Source organism: Sturnus vulgaris, unplaced genomic scaffold, assembly GCF_052056855.1.
Source record: "Sturnus vulgaris isolate bStuVul1 unplaced genomic scaffold, bStuVul1.hap1 Scaffold_198, whole genome shotgun sequence".
Classification (NCBI taxonomy): Eukaryota; Metazoa; Chordata; class Aves; order Passeriformes; family Sturnidae; genus Sturnus; species Sturnus vulgaris.
Genome location: NW_028276185.1, coordinates 3084425 through 3100824, shown reverse-complemented (window position 1 = coordinate 3100824; position 16400 = coordinate 3084425). Strand labels below are relative to the sequence as shown.

The window sequence follows — 16400 nt, the reverse complement described above, 5'->3', positions numbered from 1 at the left end:
TGCATCAATCTCTGTTCTTTTAGTAGTTTCCGGAGCAGAACCCTTCTTAACTCTGGAGCAGTGAATCCAGGATCCTTTGCCAGCAGCTTTGACTGCAGTGAAGGTGGTCAGCAGGACTTGGAATGGTCCTCTCCACTTGGCTTGCAGATGATCACTGTCCCACCACTTCACACAGACCCAATCTCCAGGCTGGAAGGGATGTGCAGGTGTGTCCAGTCCTATGGGTCTGGATAGCAGGATGTAATTCTGGAGCTTCTGCAATGTGGAGCCAAAGCCATTAGATATCTCTGTGAATCAAGTTTGCCCTTCATGTGAATTTCACCTGGAACATGTGGAATCTGATATGGCTGCCATACAGTATTTCATAGGGACTGATGTTATCCCTCCACCTCGGTTGGATGTGGATACTCAGTAAAGCTTCAGGCAAGGCTTGAACCAATGTCATGGATGTTTCCTGACCAAGTTTACTAATTTGTGTTTTGAGGGTCCCATGCATACGTTCAATTTCACCACTTGCTTGGGGTCTGTAAGGTGTGTGCAGATCCCAAGTAATTCCCAAAATCCGGCTCGCTTCTTTAACCACTGTTGTGACAAAGTGCTGTTCCCTATCTGATGACATCCCCAAGGGAACCCCAAACCTCAGAATTACATAATTGAGCAAAACTTTCACTCCTTCCTTGGCTGTGTTAGTGCAACAGAGGAAAACTTCCGGCCATCCACTGAAAGTGTCAGCTAATACCAGTATGGACCAGTATCCCTCTTTGCCTGGTAATGCTGCAAAATCTATTTGCCAGTAATCTCCAGGAAGATCCCTGGCCTTTGTTACTCCTAACACAACTCTTTTCCTCATATCAGGGTTGTTTCTACAGCAGATTTCATATTTGCTCACTACTGATTGTACAATGTCAGTAATTCCTTTTCCTATTACCTGTTTTAGATGTTTCAAAAGATTTTCAACACAAAAATGTTGAAATGTTTTCATGTTCTCTCTGGGCTAGCTGCCATCTGTAAAAAGCTCCTGATCTGGATTTTCCAGGGGCACGTCCTTCAGGTCTGGTCAGCTGGAATAGACCTCTTCAATTGTCTGCAAACAGTCCTGATCAGGCACATCGTCAGTTAAGGTGGAGGACAGAAACATGGCAGGCTTAACAACAGAAGTTGTTTCCAAGGTAACACCATCCTGCTCTAATAACAGCGATTGGTATTTAAGCATCCTATTCCCGGCCAGCCAATGTCCCCCCTTTAGTTTGTGTACAGCTGCTGCGGCATGGGGTGCATACACTACAATGTGTCACCCAAGTGAAACACTTAGTCTTAGAGAAATTAGGATTAGTTAAAAGTTAGTTATTTACTAGAGTTTATTAAACGGCCCTGAATAAACATAGGCCTTGCTGAAAATAATTAAGAGTTAGAAGAAACTGGCCTTCAGATGGTTATCTGAAACTTAAATAATTTATTGACTGTCATTTTATGTTTGCTCAGCTGTGCTTGCAACGGGAACAGATGAAACTAGTAAGTAGTTTCAATTGCAAGCAGAAACTTATTCAAAGTCATGAAGGGAGGGAAAATTTGAGTTCTCCCAGAAGCCATTTGTATTGTCGTCGATAGAAAGGGTCGAGAGTTCAGGGCGAGGAAGACTCGCCTTTCTTCCTCTTTTTAAGACCCCTCCCCACAAAAACGACCCCAGACTTAATTCAAGAAGCCAACCACGCATGCTTAATAGCCATTCAAGCTAATTACCACAAGAAGCGGGGGGGATGGGAGAGGCTGGTATTATGAATATATATTTGTTTGAAGCTTTTGTCAATAAATCGACTCTGTGATCACCTGTAATTTTGCAGTGTGTATTGGAGGGTTACCTCAGGCTGCTGCCCAGCACTGAATAAACATACACTTTCTAACTTTAAATTGCTAAAGAGTCTTTTGTCCGTCACAGTTGGGTATCAGTAATAGGCCAATACTCTTATTTTGGTAAATCATTTGGTGACCGCGGCAGGACTCTCTTCTCTCTGGCCGAGGGCCAGCGAGGTTCGGGACCCCTCTTGGGCGCCCACCTGGGATCTTCCTAGGAAGAGGGCTCCTTTTCCCCGCTGGCACCCCGGGGGAAAGAACGAGATCTGCCGGAGATACGGACAAAAAAGGTATGGTTAAAAATTAAAGATAACCACTTTTAAGAAAGGCAAACTGATAAGATGCTGCGAGACGTCAGGCGCGCAGTGAAAAAGCCTGAAGTGGATTTGTTTGTAAGTTTCCGTGGAATTTGGCAGTGGTTTGTGTTCCGGGTGAGATCAGTAACAGCCCCAGGAACTCTTGTCCCGAAGCGGGGCCGGTGGCGGCCGCCGGGAGCGGAGCTCGCCCGGCAGCGTGGGCAGAGCTGGGGCAGGGCAATAACAGCGTTCATGGCAGGGCTGTGGTACGGGAGCTGTGGTGGCTCCAGTTCTATCTGGGGTTTAAAAGCAGCGTGGTGGGCTTTTAGCTTGAGGGATCCGTCACGAGTGGTGGTGTGTGGGTGACTCCATTTTTGGGTTGCAGAATATGGTGATCACAGTCTGTGTGCTCCAGATGTGCGTGTGTTCTTGAGCGTGTGGATGGAACTTGTTTTGTGTGCTTAGACTGTGGGTTAGCGGTGTGCTGTATGTACTTTGGTTTGTGTGGTTTTGGGAGCATGTTCGCAAAGTATTGTATGTGTTTTGAATTTATGTATGTGTAGGTTGTGGAAGAATTTTGAGATTTGCGGCTGATTAGCAGAAGGGATACACCCGGGAGGGCGGAGGAACCCAAAGCACCTGTATTACACTTGAATCGCGGGGGCTGGGGTGGTGTGTGAGCTTTGGCTGTGTGTGTGAGCTTTGGCTGTGTGTGTGAGTTTTGGCTGTGTGTGTGAGCTTTGGTTGATGCGTGTGAGCTTTGGCTGTGTGTGTGTGAGTTTTGGCTGTGTGTGAGAGCTTTGGCTGTGTGTGTGTGAGTTTTGGCTGTGTGTGTGAGTTTTGGCTGGTGTGTGTGAGTTTTGGCTGTGTGTGTGCAAGCAGTGAGATTGTGAACGGTGTATTACCGGGTGAGAGCGGCAGTTTTGTGTTTAAGCTGTTTGTGTTGTGTTTAAAGGAAGCGAGCAGTGCGGGTGCGGTTTGAAATACCAGCACAGTCGGGAGTAACCCCGGTACCCGGTACTGCGGGTTTGCAGCTTTGAGCAACATTTCTCGGTTTCCGTTCAACCCCGAAGTTTTAATTGTGGCTGTTTTAACTGCGAGAAAATATAGTTAGTTGTTTGTGAGGCTTCAAAATCACCAGTGTGTGGGGCACTATTCTGACAATTGTTGTTGGTCCCTAGGTGCGGAGGGGAGAGGCAGCGACGTGAGTTCAGAGCTACCCTCCCCCCGCAGAGGAATTGTGCCTTGGCCGAAGTTTGCCGGATTTTCGGCGTGGCTTTGTGAATATTCAGCCCAAGGTACAACGAGAGAGGTTTGGTTTGCCAGCGAACTGTGATCAGAAATTTGAAGGGGGAGAAAACGAATTTTTGTTTTGAATTTTGCCATTTTGTAAAAGCGTTGTGATTGAAGTGTTTGGAAGTGTTTGGTTGTGATACATTAATTCCTTTAGAGGTGAATAAAAAGGAACTTTTTTTTTTTTAGTTGTGTAGTACGCATTGTGAGTATTTTAGAAAGATATCGCCATTTTGTGTGGAAAGGTTTCATTCTTTAGGCAACACAGCCATCTTGTGTCAAAGATTATATAATTGCAGAGCTTAAGTGATTTGGTTCGCTGCTTTCACTGTTAACCCTTTTCCTTCAGTTGCTTTTATTTATTCCCTTTCTCTCCTGCTGGTAAAATTATATGCCTAGGAATAGAAGGTTCGGGGAGGGGGATCCCAGGCCAAAGGAACTTCCCTGTCCAAGGGGGAGCTGTGACTGTAACCCGTGGGTTGTGTTTCGTTGTGTAATTTGTCGACAACTGTGGGTCTGGCAAGTATACAAGTGGAGGATACCTAGAAATGGAATTTGCGATCTTTGTCACAGAAAGGAATAAAAGGCTACCCAGATAGTTATATGGATTTTATTGGTCACTGGTCAGGAGGCACACGGTAGCAATAGAATATTTGAGCTGTTAGAAAACGGGATTTCAGGAACCCCACAGAAACCAGCACAGATCCTTAGGGGTGAGTGTGCTCAGTGTACCTTTGTACCTGATTATCACCAGGTGAAGCTTCGGAGTTGGGACAAGATTAAAAGGCGTTGAGAGAGGAGGAACTCTGAGCATGGGGGCGAGTGAGAGCAGAGAGATTCCTAAAGACAGCCCCTTGGGATGTATTTTGACACGTTGGAAAGAGCTGGTGGGCCATGGTGGTACAGAAACCAAGAGAGAGTTTGTTAAGCTGTGCCCGCAGTGGTGGCCACTTTATAGACTTGAGGAGGGGTGAAATGGCCACCAGCCGGGATGCCTGACTATGAAACTTTGTTACAGCTAATGCTTTTACTTAGGCGTGAACAAAAATTGCAGGAGGTTATTATCCTGAAGTTTTCCACCCTTTGGAATCACTACAAGTGGCAAAGGGATTGTGGGATTAGGCCACCATCTGACCCTTCAGTGTTGCCTCTGGAAAAAGATAATAAAGCTAACGGGGGAAAATCCAGGAGATGTTGCAGTAAGTGTTCAATAAATCAAAGATGCACACATCCTGACAAGGAATATACTACGGAAGCTCAGGAAAAAGAAACAGAAGAATTGCTTAAAACACCCTCTAAAAGGCAGGAAAGGGGAGGGGTGATAGAGAAAGTAGATTCAGAGTAGCCATCAACTCCAGCCTCTATCCCCACTTCATCCCCTGCATCACCTTCCCTCGGGAGAACAGGAATTAAAGCAGGATTTCCCACCAACTCCCAAAGCATGAGAGCCAACCTGACTGTACCCACCGTCACCCCAGTGACAGTGAGGAGGAAGGGCCCTCCCCACAGGGTCCCACAGCATCAAGGACCTGAAAACAAATTAGAGAGGCTCCTCTGAAGGAGAGAGTAACCTCTGAGGGAACAACAGTGCCAGTTAAAGTTCCCTTTTCTGCATTGGATCTGGATTCCTGGGAAAAGATTGCTAAGAGTTATCAGAGCGATCCAATGGGTGGTGCTAAGAGAATGAAGTTTATGGTTAGACAGCACAGGCCTGGTTGGACTGACCTCCAGCTACTGCTTGATTCTTTAACAGACTCAGAGAAGCAGTTGGCTTTGAAGGTGGCTAAAGATCTGGCCGAGGATGATTGCAGAACAACACAGGAGGATGTTAAGGATTTATTTCCCCTTCAGGATCCAGGCTGGAACCCTAATAGGCCAGAGGAATCAGCACAGCTAACAAAATACCAGGAATTGATAGTGAAGGGGCTGGAGAGAGCAATTCCTAGAACCATGAACTGGTCAGCCCTGTATGCTATTAAACAGGGTCCCTTCTGAATTTCTAGACCAGTTGTGAGAGGCAATGCACTGACACACCACCCTGGATCCTGAATCCACTGACAGAACACAACAGTTGGTAAACTTGTTTTTAGGGCAATCTACAAGTGACATCAGGCTCCAGAAGATCCGGGGCCCAACGAGCTGGGGCTTAGAGACTTTGCTGGACAAGGCGTGGAGAGTTTTCAGCAATCAGGAACAGGGGTGTAAACCACGCACGAAGAAATAAATATCAATAATACAGGAAAATGTAAAAGGGAAACATGAGCAAGATGCCCCAAAACAAGGACCACCTCGACCAGGAAAAAAACATTTTGCTAGAAATTTGGACACTGGAAAAAACAGTGTCTAGAACTAAGAAGGGGTGACAAACAGAGAAAAGGTGACCGAAAAAGGGGTGGTGGCTCAGGTAAAGGAGGATTGAAGGGGACCAGAGGGCCCTACCCTAGAGGGGGAATTCATTGATTTTTGTACTTGCCTAAAGCTCCATCTGCACTTTAGGGCAGGGATCTGCTAGAGCAGTTGGAAGTAAAAATATTTAAAGATGGGAAAATTAGTTTGGAGGTAAAAGATCAACAATACATGGAGTTGTTAAACTTAATGCTAGTAACCAGAGAAATTGAAGCTGAAAATGAAGAAGGAATTTATTAAGAAAATAACGGATCAGGTGTTCCCTGGAGTGTGGGCCTCTAAAATACCAGGGAGGGCAAAGAATGCTTTACCAGTGCAAATCAGGCTCAAAGAGGGAAAACCATCAGTAAGGGTCAAACAATGTCCTTTGAAAAAGGAATACAGAGAAGGGATCAGCCTAATCATTGAGAACTTTTTGCAAATAAGAGTATTAAAAGATGTCAATCTGATTTTAATACTCCTATTTTGCCCATGAAAAAGACTGATGGATCATATAGGTTAGTACAAGATTTAAGGGCTGTTAATAAGAAAAGATTTATATCCAGTGGTTGCCTACGCTTACACCTTGTTAACTCATTTAACACCTGAACTAACCTGGTTTATCCTTTTAGATTTGAAGGATGCTTTCTTTTGCCTCCCTCTCCACAAAGCCTGCCAGAAAATTTTTGCATTTGAATTGGAGAATTCCAAAACTGGACATAAAACTCAGCTCACATGGTGTGTACCACCCCAGGGGTTCAAGAACTCCCCCACCATATTTGGAGAGCAGCTGGCAATGGATTTGGAGTCTTGGGAATCCCCACCAGGAGAAGGACAGCTGCTTCAGTATGTGAAGCATACTGGATGTATGTGTCATCCAGTACGTGGATGAGCTCTCAATAGCCACCCTGACCCAGCAGGCACGTGTGGATTGCACAGTAAGCCTCCTAAACTTTTTGGGCCTGCAGGGGTATTGGGTATCCCAAAAGAAAGCCCAGATGGTGAAGCAGACACTTATTTACCTGGGCTATGAAGTGAGTGCAGGAAAAAGGGCCTTGGGGCAAGACCATAAGGAAGCAATATGCCAAACCCTGAAACCCCAGACAGTGAAAGAACTGAGAACCTTTCTAGGCATGACAGGGTGGTGCAGACTGTGGATTTATAACTATGGACTGTTAGTTAAATCCCTGTGTGCCTTAATCAGGGAAGGGAGCAGGGATCTTCAGGGGACAACAGAAGCATCACGAGCCTCTGACCAGCTAAAGGGACTCATGTCAGCTCCAGCCCTGGGACTTCCAGACGTGAGTAAACCATTCTGTTTTCTCATGAAAAGCAGGGGATTGCTCTGGGAATACCAGCACAGGACCTGGGCCTGTACTGGAGGGCTGTCTCCTACCTCTGCAAACAGCAGGACACGGCAGCCAAGGGGTGGCCAGGGTGCCTCAGAGCTGTTGCTGCAGTAGCACTGAACACCCAAGAGTCACACAAATTCACCCTGGGCCAGAAGATGACTTTGTTAGTATCCCACACAGTGTCTGCAGTCCTGGAGGTGAAAGGGAGGCATTGGCTTTCCCCACAGAGATTCCTGAAGTACCAGGCCATACTGGTAGAACAAGATGATATTGGAATTGTGGTAACTAACCTTGTGAACCCAGCTTCTTTCCTTAGCAGGAGTATGGGAGAACCAGTGATCCATGACTGCCTGGAGACCATTGCAGACACCTACTGCACTCACCCGGATCTGCAGGACACCCCTCTCGAGGACGCTGAGACCTGGTTCACTGATGGGAGCAGCTACATCATCAGTGGAAAAAGACACGCTGGGTATGCAGTTACCACAAACAGGGAGGTAATAGAGTCTGGAACATTGCCAACAAACACCTGCACAAAAAGCTGAAATAATCACCTTAACCCAGGCCTTAGAGCTGGTGAAAGGAAAATAAATTAACATTTATACAGACTCAAGGTGTGCATTTGGGGTGGTTCATGCACACGGAGCTATTTAGAAAGAAAGAGGACTGCTGAACTCACAAGGAAAATATTAAACACACACAAGAAGTACTAAAACTATGAGATGTAGTTCAGTTACCTGAAAAGGTAGCTATAATGCACATCAAGGCACACCAAAAAGTGAGCTCTGAACTGGAAGAAGGAAATGAGCTGGCGGACAGAAAGGCAAGAGAAGCAGCTAAAGGTGAGGTAATTATTAAAACAATTGAGGCAGCTTTAATTCCAGATGGGCATATCTCTATTGAAGGTAAGCCAAGATACAATAAAAGGGACAAAAAGCTCATTAGGGAAAAAAATGAAAGTTATAATCAGGAGGGGTGGGCTATTCCAGAGGAAAAGGAAGGCTTGTGATCCCCTCTTACATGTTATAGTTATTAGTGAAAAAGGAACATGAGAAAACACATTGGGGAATTGATGCTCTGTGCAATTATTTGAAAAATTGAATCATCGCCAGAAACTTACAAAGCGCAGTAATTCAGGCGACTCGCCAATGTAGCCTTGCCTCCAAAGTAATCCTAAAAATAAACCCAAACCAAAGCCTACACAAATTAGAAAAATTCTATAGACCTGGGCAGCAATGGCAAATAGATTTTTCAGAACTACCCAGGAGAGGGGGGTACTGATACCTGTTGTTATTAACAGATGCCTTTACAGGGTGGCCAGAAGCTTTTCCTACCAGAACTGCTAGAGCATGAAAAGTAAACAAAGCATTGTTATTAGTAAAATAATTTACTAAATTTGAAGAAGGAGTGGGGGATGAATGATGATTTTAAAAAGTTAAGATTTTTGCTAAGGATAAAAGTAGTTCCCATCACCAAGATGTAAGTTGGGTAGGTAAATGCTAAGTTAACAATTACTGGATGCTTAGGCAAGAGCTAATTGGTATAATTATCTGCTATTATGAATTTATGTATAGAAGAACATAAAATAATAAACCGTTAATCACAAAGCACGAGGCCTTGGATTGTTCCAGAGGGTCACTGAGACCTGATGAAGACTCTCCTGACTTCATCCATTGAGACCACTGACCCATTTCGAGACCACCGACCCAATTCAAGAGAAGAACTGCAAACATGTGAAGGACGAATGGGCTCATTTTAATATGGGGTGGGGATGGGAGGTGCTGGGGTTATGCACATGTATTGTATGTAAGATCTTGGGCAATAAATAGAGGGCAAAGAACCTTGTTCGGGGCGGTCACGCCTTTGGGAGGTGACTCCCGTGCCGGTGAATAAACACACCACTTTGTAACTTTAATTAGTTACAGCGCCTTTGTCTGTGAGTATTCCGGTTTTTAACGATTCAGGGGGACAAACTGCGGTCACGTGGGGACACTGCAGGGACATCGTAGTGACCCAAAACAGGACAGGCGACCTCAGGGTGGCCCCGATGTCCCCAAGGCAAAGGCACCAAGGTTCCCAGTGTCCCTCGGGGTGACAGTGCCACTTCCATGTCCCCACCCTGTGCCTGCATCCCCGGCCACCTCCAGCTTTCGCATCACCACCTTGTGTCCCTCCACCAATGTCCCCAAGGCCACCACGATGTCCCCGAGGGCCCGGCCAGCTCTGGGGAACCCCTGTCGCCGTGTCCCCTACATGTCACCACCAAGTCCTGGTTAACAGCATTCACCAAGTACCCCAGGTGCCATGTCACCGTGTCCAGCCACCCCTGGACATTGTGATGACCTTGCTGGTGGCCGCAGTGGCCTCAGCACTGGCCCTGGCCTTCGCCACCCACTGGGCATGGTCACGCAGGTGCTGGGCCATGGCCCGGTGCTCACGGGCAATGGTGGCCAGGTGTCACCATGTCCTGGGGTACAATGCAAAAATGTGTATTCTATCACCATCTGTTAAAATGTGGGAGGGGTGGTGATCCTTATCTCTGTGGGAGATATCCTCTGCTGATGTGCCATCTGATAAGATGGGGGGATGATCATCGTTATCTTTTCACAACCCATCCTTCCTCCAGAAGATATATTCCGTTAATGGGCCATTAAGTCCTATTGTGTGACTGATAAGATTACATCACCCCATTGGGAGATGCCCCAACCAGGGGCAGGAGCCAAGCCTTTCCTACCTAGATAAAAAACTGGGGTTTGGGACCCGAGGGCAGACCTTTCTACTGGATCCCAGAGGAAAGTCGGACCTTTTTCCACATCATTGCTGGATCTTCGGAGGAAAACTGCACCTTCTACAGGAGCACTGCTTCAACAGAACCACATCTGTCATCCAGGAGGACTGCAGCTACCATTTATACGGACTGCTACCAACACCCTGACTGACAGGGTGTCAGGTTGTATTTCTGACTGTGTTGGTGGTTGTTTCTTTTATATTATTGCATGTATTTTATCTTTTTTTCTCTTTTCTCCTATTAAATTGTATTACTGACTTGGAGTCTCGCACTGGTTTTACTTTCAAACCAACACATTAATTGGCGCCCAACATGGGGCACGAAGGGTACTGAGGAAAGTCAGTATTACAATTTTGTTTTCACCATGATTCTCAACATGCTTACATGGGTTTTATATCTTGCTCTCTATATTTTTCCACACATGGGGAACTATCTGCCAGCTGTAATGCTCCTGTGTAGACCAGGATATGGTATAAAAATTGCTTTACTGGCCTATTATGTCTACTGCATGATAACCTCTGAGGCAATGAACATAATCCGGAATATATACTCGACTTTGTTTGCTTGTCCTAGTCTAGGTTGCTACATCTGGGGTTTTAACAATCACACCCAGCCCTTGGGGGGAGGGGTAAAGGATGATTTTTTCCAATCTTTCCGGCCGGATACAGTAGTTTTTGGAAATGTTGAGTTCCCGCTGGATGCTAAGGACAGCATAATATTGTTGTTAGTTCTGCTTTGTCTCCTCTGCACAGCCTTTACAGCCTACAACATGCTTAGAAACAGAACACTACATGGCGTATTGATGCGTATTCTTGAGGAAGAGGAAAAAAGAAACAAATCAACTTCGTCCACGACTGCACAGAATGTCACAAAGAGGAGAAGAACCAAACAAAAAGCAACAGTGCCCGTGTCTATGCAGACTGCCACAAAGGAGGAAAAAGCCAAAAGCAAAGCAACAGTGTCCGTGTCTATGCAGTCTGCCACAGAGGAGAAAAAAGACAGAAGCACCATCAGCATCTCCACACAAACCATCACTGAGCCAGAACAGCCTAGACCAGTAGCAGTTGCGCCCGTTCAGAAGAAGAAATCAAAGAGCAAATCAGTTCGCATAGTGACTGACGAGGACGTGGCAGGACCTTCGCACCCAGCAGAAGTGACAGAGCCAGAAATCATCACTCGCTCTCTATCCCTGGGTGAGCTGCGTGACCTGCGGTGGGAATTCACCCGCCAGACAAATGAGTCCATCTTGACCTGGCTGCTCCGCATCTGGGACGCTGCAGCCAATGACACCATTCTGGATGGATGTGAGGCCAGGCAACTGGGATCTCTGTCCCGGGATGTGGTCATTGACCAGGGGATTGGGAGAACCCAAGAAACTCTCAGCCTCTGGCGGCGACTGCTGACAAGTGTGAAGGACAGATACCTTTGTAAAGAAGATCTTCAGGTGCACCAAGGAAAATGGAGCACAATAGAACAAGGTATATGATGCCTGAGGGAATTGGCTGTGCTGGAGATCATTTTCTCAGAAGATGAGAGATTTCCTAAGAGCCCAGACTGTGTCCGGTGCACGTCACAGATGTGGTTGAGATTTGCACGACTTGGACCAGAGATGTATTCCCGTTACCTGGCAACGCTGCAGTGGAGGGAAGGTGAGGACATGGTAGGCGTCTTGGCCAATAAACTAAGAATTTATGAGGACACTGTCACAGCCCCATTTTGTACCCATGTCTCATCCGTGGAAACACGGCTGGTGGAGCAAGTCCGAAGCCTGATTGAAGAGGGCCATCAGAAACTAAAAAAAGAACTTAAGGAAAACAACTACCAGATCTCTCCTGAACCAACAAGAGTTTCTGCCATTAGGAGCCGGCGTTCCTCAGGCAGGGAGAGAGGACACACTCCACGAGGTAACCTCTGGTTTTTCCTTCAGGAGCATGGAGAAGACATGAGGAAGTGGGATGGAAAACCCACCTCCTCCTTAGCAGCCCGGGTACGTGAGCTGAAAAGAGAGACACCTACCCCAAGAAGTTCATCTAGAGTCAATGCTGCTCCAGTCTCTCGTGTACAGAACTCCAGACAGTATCAGAATGATGATATGACTGATCCTCTTGAAGGAACCTCAAGAACCTATTTACAGGGAGAGAGCAACGTGTACCAGGATCAGGAATAGAGAAGCCCTGCCTCTAGCCAGGTAGAGGAGAGGGATAATCGGATCTATTGGACTGTGTGGATCCGATGGCCTGGCACATCCGACCCACAAAAACATAAGGCTTTGGTTGACACCGGCGCCCAGTGTACTCTGATGCCATCAAAGTATGTAGGAGAAGAATCCATCTCTATTTCTGGGGTAACAGGAGGATCCCAGCAGCTGACTGTAGTGGAGGCCGAAGTGAGTTTAACTGGGAACAGGTGGCAGAAACACCCCATCGTGACTGGCCCAGAGGCCCCATGCATCCTTGGCATAGACTATCTTAGAAATGGATACTTCAAAGACCCAAAAGGATATCGCTGGGCTTTCGGGATAGCTGCTGTAGAGACAGACGGCATTAGAAAACTGAGCACCTTGCCTGGTCTTGCAGATGACCCCTCTGCTGTGGGACTACTGAGAGTTGAAGGGCAACAGGTACCAATTGCCAGAACAACAGTACACCGCCGGCAATACCGTACTGACAGAGACTCAGTGATTCCCATCCATGAAATGATCCGTAAACTGGAGAGCCAAGGGGTGGTCAGCAAAACCCACTCACCCTTCAACAGCCCCATCTGGCCTGTGCATAAATCTGAAGGAGAATGGAGACTGACTGTAGACTATCGTGCATTGAATGAGGTGACTCCACCGCTGAGCGCTGCTGTGCCAGACATGCTGGAACTGCAGTACGAACTGGAGTCCAAGGCAGCAAAGTGGTACACCACTATCGATATCGCCAATGCATTTTTCTCCATTCCTCTGGCAGCAGAATGCAGGCCTCAGTTTGCTTTCACCTGGAGGGGTGTGCAGTACACCTGGAATCGTCTGCCCCAGGGGTGGAAGCACAGTCCCACCATCTGTCATGGGCTGATCCAGGCTGCACTGGAGAAGGGTGAGGCCCCCGAACATCTACAGTATATCGATGACATCATTGTATGGGGCAGCACAGCAGGGGAAGTCTTCGAGAAAGGAGAGAAGATTATCCAGATTCTGCTGAAAGCTGGTTTTGCCATTAAGCGAAGTAAAGTTAAGGGACCAGCTCAGGAAATTCAGTTTCTAGGAGTCAAGTGGCAAGATGGACGTCGTCAGATCCCAACAGAGGTAATTAATAAGATCACTGCTATGTCTCCACCTACCAACAAGAAGGAAACACAAGCTTCCTAGGTGCCATAGGCTTTTGGAGAATGCACATTCCTGAGTACAGTCAGATTGTGAGCCCTCTCTACCTGGTTACCCGCAAGAAGAATGATTTCCACTGGGGCCCTGAGCAGCAGCAAGCCTTCGCCCAGATCAAGCAAGAGATTGCTCATACAGTAGCCCTTGGCCCAGTCAGGACGGGACCAGATGTGAAGAACGTGCTCTACTCTGCAGCCGGGAACCATGGTTTGTCTTGGAGCCTGTGGCAGAAGGTGCCTGGTGAGACTCGGGGTCGACCACTGGGATTCTGGAGCAGAAGCTACAAAGGATCTGAAGCCAACTACACTCCCACAGAGAAGGAGATCTTGGCCGCCTATGAAGGAGTTCAAGCTGCCTCAGAGGTGATTGGCACAGAAACACAACTCCTCCTGGCACCCCGACTACCAGTGCTGGGCTGGATGTTCAAGGGAAAGGTGCCTTCCACACATCATGCCACTGACACCACATGGAGCAAGTGGATTGCCCTCATCACTCAGCGCGCCCATATTGGGAATCCAAATCGCCCTGGGATTCTGGAAATAATTACAAACTGGCCTGAAAGTGAGACTTTTGGATTGTCTTCTGAAGAAGAAGAGGAGCAAGTGGCACGTGCTGAGGAAGCCCCACCATATAATGAGCTACCAGAGACTGAAAAACGATATGCCCTCTTCACTGATGGTTCCTGCCGAATTGTAGGCACTAACCAGAAATGGAAAGCTGCAGTATGGAGCCCCACACGACAAGTTGCACAAGCTACCGAGGGACAAGGTGGATCGAGTCAGGTCGCAGAGCTAAAAGCTATCCAGTTGGCTTTGGATATTGCTGAACGAGAGAAGTGGCCAAGGCTCTATCTCTACACTGACTCATGGATGGTAGCTAATGCTCTGTGGGGCTGGCTGGATCGCTGGAAAAAGGCCAACTGGCAACGCAGAGGGAAACCCATATGGGCAGCTGAGATTTGGCAGGACATTGCTGCCCGAGTAGAGAAATTGACCATAAAGGTTCGACACGTGGATGCACATGTACCCACAAGCCGGGCTAATGAAGAACATCACAACAACGAGCAGGTGGACCGAGCTGCCAAAGTGAAAGTATCACAGGTGGATCTAGACTGGCAGCACAAGGGAGAATCATTCCTAGCTCGTTGGGCCCATGATGCCTCTGGTCATCAGGGGAGAGATGCGACATACCGATGGGCCCGTGACCGAGGGGTGGACCTTACCATGGACAGCATCTCACAGGTCATCCACGACTGCGAGACCTGTGCCGCAATCAAACAGGCCAAGCGGGTAAAGCCTCTGTGGTACGGTGGACGATGGTCAAAGTACAGGTATGGGGAAGCCTGGCAAATTGACTACATCACCCTTCCCCAAACCCGCCAGGGCAAACGCTACGTACTGACCATGGTGGAAGCAACCACAGGATGGTTAGAGACCTACCCTGTGCCTCATGCCACTGCCCGGAACACCATCTTGGGCCTAGAAAAACAAGTCCTTTGGAGGCATGGTACCCCTGAGAGAATTGAATCAGACAACGGAACCCATTTCAAGAACGGCCTTATCAACACGTGGGCCAAAGAACATGGCATTGAATGGATATATCATATTCCTTACCATGCGCCAGCTGGCGGGAAAGTTGAACGGTGTAATGGACTCCTTAAGACTACTTTGAAAGCACTTGGTGGTGGAACCTTCAGAAATTGGGAAATGAACTTGGCCAAAGCCACCTGGATGGTTAACACCCGAGGGTCCATCAATCGAGCCGGTCCTGCCCACTCTGAACCCCTGCACACAGTGGATGGGGACAAGGTCCCAGTGGTACACATGAAAGGTATTTTAGGAAAGACTGTTTGGATTAATCCCACCACAGGCAAAGGCAAACCAATCCGTGGGATTGTTTTTGCTCAAGGACCTGGTTGCACCTGGTGGGTAATGCAGAAAGATGGGGAAACCCGTTGTGTACCGCAAAGAGACCTAATTTTTAGTGAGAACTGTATGTAAGGTTTCATTTTGTATTATATATCTGTAAGAGGGTATTGGTTTGGGTGTGATGTAGATGGTAATAGAATAAGGGGTGGATTATGTCCTGGGGTACAATGCAAAAATGTGTATTCTATCACCATCTGTTAAAATGTGGGAGGGGTGGTGATCCTTATCTCTGTGGGAGATATCCTCTGCTGATGTGCCATCTGATAAGATGGGGGGATGATCATCGTTATCTTTTCACAACCCATCCTTCCTCCAGAAGATATATTCCGTTAATGGGCCATTAAGTCCTATTGTGTGACTGATAAGATTACATCACCCCATTGGGAGATGCCCCAACCAGGGGCAGGAGCCAAGCCTTTCCTACCTAGATAAAAAACTGGGGTTTGGGACCCGAGGGCAGACCTTTCTACTGGATCCCAGAGGAAAGTCGGACCTTTTTCCACATCATTGCTGGATCTTCGGAGGAAAACTGCACCTTCTACAGGAGCACTGCTTCAACAGAACCACATCTGTCATCCAGGAGGACTGCAGCCACCATTTATACGGACTGCTACCAACACCCTGACTGACAGGGTGTCAGGTTGTATTTCTGACTGTGTTGGTGGTTGTTTCTTTTATATTATTGCATGTATTTTATTTTTTTCTCTTTTCTCCTATTAAATTGTATTACTGACTTGGAGTCTCTCACTGGTTTTACTTTCAAATCAACACACTCAAGGGACTGTCTTGAGGTGTTTGTGCCCCCCGATGTGTTCCGCCCGAGCCGCTGCCTCTCCTTGGGTCAGGATGGACTGGAACCCGCCTCTACCTGGGCTGGGATGGGAAAAGCAGCTTTTCCCTTCTCCCTCCGTGACTGGTGTGTTGCCATCTGCTTTTCTTTTCCTCCCCCTTCCCCCTTCCCGGGTCCTGCCTTTGCCTGGACTAGGATGGGAAGGACCCAGCCTCTACCTGGGCTAGGACAAGAAAAGCAGTCTCTCCCTTTGTGCTCACTCGCTTCGTCCGGTCACCGGCCAGGTCCCTCGCGGGATGCTGGAAACGCGGATAGAAGGACTCCACTCTCGCTTCGCAGCAAAGGCCACGTCTCAT

At 47.5% G+C, this 16400-nt stretch overlaps 1 long non-coding RNA gene across 1 annotated transcript; it reads left to right on the top strand.

Annotated features, from left to right (window-relative positions):
- Nucleotides 1-2185: 2185 nt before the first annotated feature.
- LOC148217899 (uncharacterized) lies at nucleotides 2186-8945 on the top strand. Its single transcript, XR_015800692.1, has 4 exons — nucleotides 2186-2243; nucleotides 3329-3445; nucleotides 6458-7126; nucleotides 7494-8945. It is a non-coding gene; the product is annotated as an uncharacterized LOC148217899 (long non-coding RNA).
- The last annotated feature ends 7455 nt before the right edge of the window (nucleotides 8946-16400 follow it).